A 6,000-nucleotide genomic window follows, 5' to 3' on the forward strand; every position below is an offset into this window, starting at 1 on the left:
GGCAGCTATGGAGAGATTGTAGATGTGAAAGGATTAACTCACAGTGGTGCTCCATCGTGTCCAGCTTTTTCAGGCAGTCATACGGTGAGCAGAGAGAAATCTTAATGTTGGTGGCAGATCCAAATTCTTTGGAGGTTTGCTTCTCCTCTGCCCTTTCTGTGACATTTCCTTTTGGTTGCTGGTCAATCATTTCTACTACAGACTCCTGGCTGCCCAGGGACTGCTGTAAGGAATTTGTGAAGGATCACAAATCTCTGGCAGCTAAGAAAAGCCATCCTGCTGCCCCATGGTTAAATTCCCTGTTAGATACCCCGTGGCACCAGAGGAAAATGTTTGAGGCTCTGCAGACTGACAAGGGTGGTGGTGACAGTTCAGGTTGGGGCTGGCATTTTGGGAAGGGGAGCAGCACATTTGGTGCTTTGGCACTTTCTGTGGCAGATCAAATCAGTCCCACACCCTAACTGGGTTTTTTTTTAATAACATCTTTCATGTAATTTCTTGAGACAGTTTAAAACATACACAAAATATGGGGGAAAGGAGTTATACACTTTTAATAGTATTAATCCTATCTATTCTTTCAGGTTTACAGAACAAAATATAGGCTCATAACAGCTGCTAATGACTTAATTAAGACTGTCTACTCCTTCCTTATGATTAGAGAGTAGAACATTAATAAAACATTTTTTCTTTCATAGAAGGAATGATAAATTTACTATTGTGAAAGGGAACCAGGGAATCTGTGAGGATGTGGCTGTGTGGCTGTGCCAGAGCACCAAAGGGTGGCCTGACTTTAGGACCAGCATCCTCACCAACAGCTAAAATAATCTGGAATCATCATAGAATCACAGGATCATTCAGGTTGGAAAAGACCTCTAAGATCACCAAGCACTGCCAAGGCCACCACTACACCGTACCACATCTACATATTTTTTAAATCCCTCCAGGGATGGTGACTCCACCACTGCCCTGGGCAGCCTGTGCCAATGCTGGACACTCTTCTCAGGGAGGAATTTTTTCCTGATATCCAATCATTTTTATGGCCCTATTCAGGTTGCTTCTGAGCTGTCTGGCTCCTTACCCAGAAATCCATGGCTTGCTGCCCTCTGAATTATGGAAGTGGTTCTTCTGCTCACCCCACAGCCTGTGCTGCTGCTTTTGTCCAGATGTTTCCAGTGCTCTCCTCAGTGGGGACAATTCAGCTCTATATCCAACAAGTTCCCTATCCCTGCTTTGCAGTGTCATTTCAAATATTTTCATCTCCCACAGCTTTTTTATATTAGCAGCAAAGAAAAGGGTGTTTAAATAGTACAACTCATACCCAGAAAGGCTTCCAGGGGGATAAAAAGCTTTTCTGTTAAGTCAACACTGAGCCCAGCAGAAAACAAGTGTATCCATTGAAAAGTTCCTTGTGGAAACTGCCAGTAGACAATGATGGCACAAACAAATATTACATTTTCTTTCCTGCCCTGGGACACCAGAATTGGATTAGAAATGCACAGGGGCAGATCTCCAGCTGCTGAAGGTCATGGCAGCTCCATAGGCTTCAAAGGACTGACTCTACAGCAGCCAGGAGTCTGGTGTTTGAATCTAAGGTGCAATCCCTGCACAAATCCCTGCACAATCATGGACATTCTCATATGCAACATGTATAAAAGTGAAGATGCAGTTGTGGGGGGTTTTGTTGCTGTTTTTGTAGGGTTTGGGTTGTTTGGTTTTGTTTTTTTTTTCACAAATGTATGTAAGAAATTGAGTAAATTCACAAAATACATAGGAATCCTGGTTTGCACTTGGATGGATAGATGGATGGATGGATGGATGGATGGATGGATGGATGGATGGATGGATGGAGGGATAGGTGGATGGATGGATGCCAGACCCACATTTACAGGCACTGAAGCCCTAGTGTTTCCTGTGTAATAGATAGAACCTTTCAACATGAGTAACTCAAAGTGAACTGCTCCAAGGAAACAGACTGATTTAAATAATTGCTTTAATGTGATTTTACCTCTGCAATTTTATTTCCCAGAGAAATAGTTCTTGTCAGCTCTTGTTGGGTAGTACTAAAATAATGAAATATTTTTCATTTGCGAACGGACAAAATCTTAACATTAAATGTGACTTTAAAAAAGCCTAATCAGAGGATGTTATTTCTTATACAGTTATTTAAGCTACAATACAGGTTAATGTTTTTTAGGAGGCACAGTTTTCACCGTCTTTCTTTTTGCAGAGAATTGTGAAGAGTGCAGTTCTGTGCCAAATGATGGGATTTTTCTGCTGTGGGGTTAAAGTCCACTTAGCCAAAAACTGGATTTCAGCAAAAATACCCAAACCCAGTACTTTAAAGTAGGTTTCGTTATATAAAAACTGACAAACAGGCTGGATACAAAAGGGAGGGAGACAGTAAGAAAACATGTTTTGCAATTCAGATTGTTAAGATGAAAGTACCATCTGCAGCTCGAGCTGACAGTCACCCTGTCAGTCCTCAAGTTAGACCTCGCAGAGATCTGCCTTCCAAACCCCTTTAATCTGGAAGAGGTGACACCCCCCATATCAAGATGCTCCAGCAGGGTCCCTTCTGCAGGCACCGCTGTCCTTTCGGGAGGTGCCTTTCCAGTGCCAGGTCCCTACAGGTGCACGGACACGCCAAGCATCGCTTTGCCCTTGTCCCTGAGACAAGATTTCCATCTGGAGAGGGATGGATGTCATCTCTGCGCCCCAGCGCCCGTCACTCGTGTCACATTTGCTCTCACCATTTGCCATTTTAATTTAACTCGAGGCCGCGCTGTGTCAGAGCTCAGCTCGGTGACAGCTCGGCGTGACGGGAGCCTGCTGAGATGGCAGCTGGGTGGGAAGCGCAAGGACTGCGGCTCCTCCGGAGCATCCCCGGGCAGGGGGAGCGGCGCTCCGGCCCCCGCCGCTCCCCGCCTGCCAAACCGCGCAGGCTGCGCCGCACCGAGGCGGCGGGCTCCGGCGCAGCCCAGACAGCCTGAAACCCAATTTGCATTCCATTTCCCAGCTGGAGCAAGGCAGGGGAGGCCGAGGCGCTGGGAGGCCCGAAGCTCCCCGCCGTGCGGGGGCAAGGAGCGGGCTGGGGCCCGGCCGGCCAGAGCAACAGGCACAACAGGAAGGCGCGCCCGCACCGCGACCATTAGCGCGATGAGTAAGCGAATCGGGAAAACAGCCTGGTGGGGGATGCTAATGACAGGCTGGGCCGCCTGCCCTGCTGGCTCCGGCGGTGCTGCGGGCGGCGGAGGCGGCCGCTGCGGGAGCGGATCCCTCCCGGGACGGCTGCGGGCAAAAGGTGACGCCGAGCATCGGCCGCCGCTGCCGCTGCTTCGGCCGGAGCTCGGCGAGGCTCACGCCCACCGCTGGATCCTGTCTGGGTGGCTGACACCGCTGTCTGCCTGCCACGAGGTTCTTCTCCTGCATCCATCACCCCTCGATGGCTCGCCGCCCCGGTTTCCCTGCCCTGGCGCCTATAGCTGGCTTTATGTCTTAAAACCAATGGGTTGCAAATCCCAGGGATTGCCCGGAGGGACAGAGGGCTTTAGACAGTGTTTTCCTACAGCGTTTGTGCCAGTAACCGGAGGATTCACACGGACTAAACATTGCTGCACTGCCCTGGCATCCCGGGAGGTACCCCCGAGGCACGGGCTGCTGGATCCCCCCAAAGCTTCCCAGGGCCACCTCCACCCAGGTGAAACCCAGAGAAGGCTGAGAGCTTTGCCCTGCCTTTGTTCTGAGGGTGCAGCCTCTGGTTTAGAATAGCTGGTGGAGAACATCTCCTCTCCGAGGCTGCTTTTGAAGTTGTGTCATTACTTTTTCTTAATGAAACATGCAAATCCTGTAGATGCCGCGATTGCATCTCAGGGAGCTCAGTCTTGACACAGCTCTGGTTGCAAATATTTAACCAGCATGTAATTTAGGGCACATCCATCCTTTTTCCTCATGATTTCTTATTGCTCAGAATATATTTTTTTAGTTCTGGACTGCTGGGAAGCCCACTCTCTCTGTTGCAGTCATTTTGGCAATCCTGGACAAGAAGGGAAGAGACTGAGTTTTATTAAACAGGGAATCTGAGGATCATGGCAGAGGAAAGGCATGACCTGTCGGCTGATTGCTGTGGGAGGGCTTCCATAAGCCATGAAGTTTGGCCACTGATAGCCCACAGCCCCCTTTGATGATGCTGAATTGCATATGCTGAGATCACTTTACACTGCAGTTCTGAAGGCTTCACTTACACAGGATAAATTCTTTCTGCTTCCAAAATACTAGAAAACTATTTAGTATCAGCATTACATTGAAGAAATGAAATGTCATGATAGCAGTATTTCATGGCCTTATTCTTAACTGTAATGCTCACTGCTTCAGGTTTACATCCCAACAGCACATTTCATTTTCCTGTTCAACCTTCTCAGTGTGCACAAAAGCAAGATTCTCCAGATCCCACACTGCAAGGGGGGATAAATACACTTTTGTCCACACACTTTAATGCACCCTAAGAAGCCTGAGAAACACAGACCCTGTTGGATCCAGCAGCATCAGAGCACTAAAAATATTTCAGAATATTTCATATTACCTATCTTGAAATTGTTTCTCATGCTCTGGTGGTTGAGCCAGCCAATGTACTGTCAGTATTTTGGGGCCAGCACCCAGATACATGATGACAGCCACTGCTGCACTTTGTGGCATTGCAGAGGTTCACTTGAGCTGGCTGAGGAGTCTGCTCATGCTCAGGGGCTTTGGCAGGGGGAGTTCTGAGCCCCAATCTTCTCATCTTCACATAAAATATGAGCTGCAGAGCCCAAAGAGAAGGCACTTCAATGACTATGGTTCATCAGCTCAGTACCCCTAATGATGGGACATCTCCAGAGCACATGGCCAATCTCCAAGGATCCCCTGGAGTTTTGGGACTTCCAGCCTTCAAGTATTCCCACCCCAGGGCTTTCTTTGCCTAAGCCTGTGTGCATCTATTAAACAATCACAGATATCTGGAAGGAATCTCTAGTATAATTATTCTGCAGACTATAACAATTTTTTAATGTTTTTATTAAAAAAAAATCAACAAGAAATAAGTATTTGTCAAACCCAGCTGTGCAAGTCAGGCAGATTTCCAAGCATGCACCGGCATAAAGGTTAAGCACTCAGTAATTCAAGTGTCTTCCACATACAGTAATAAAACTTCTCATGATTTATCCAGGAGCAGCTGCTGCCCTTGCTTAGCAAATGTAACTGCCCTGTAAAATTATTTTCTATTCATAAGACTTGGAGCGAATTATGTTTTTATGTTAACATAACTCGGAGCTGATGACTTCTGTCTCCAGCTTTTCCTGCTGCTTTAATTATAACAGTGCTTTAACACTTGCAGTAGAAAACTGCTGAAAATGCATTTCTTGTATTGCAAATGATGCAAAAAAAAAAAAAAAAGCCTTTGGCAGACGTTTGATGTCACAGATGTTCAGTCCCACAAAGGTTAACCAAAGTGCACCTTTAAAGGGGGTGTGAGGATAACAGAAAACAATCCTCTACAGCTGTATCTTCACGGATACAGGGGAACACAGCCTTGGTTTATGTCTCATTTCAGCTTTGCTGGTGTCTTTGCAGTCAGTGCCATGGAGTCACTCCTACAGCACATACAAGTGAGTGACATTTGGCTCTTTTACCCAAGCTTTTTATAAAAGCTCCCTTTTTAATGGGCAAGAAGAGAACAAAACAGCCCAGCCCACGCACCTGAGGATGAGCAGCGTGTCCCAGAGATGCCTTGGGCACTGCTGCTTGCTGTCCCTGCTGCTGTCCCCAACACTGACCTGTTACCTCTGCAGAGACATGAAAAGCCCTTTGATTTTCAATACCAATTATTCAGGCAAGTAAGGCACCTATTTGACAATCTGAGGTGCACATCTACTGACTGAATAGCTGATGTTCAGTCCCTCTACAGCTCATTTCTACAGCTCTAGCCACCCCAGCAAAAGCTTCTCTCTGTTTTTAAATTAAATGCAG

This window comes from Fringilla coelebs (assembly GCF_963513975.1).
Source record: "Fringilla coelebs genome assembly, chromosome: 6".
NCBI lineage: Eukaryota > Metazoa > Chordata > Aves > Passeriformes > Fringillidae > Fringilla > Fringilla coelebs.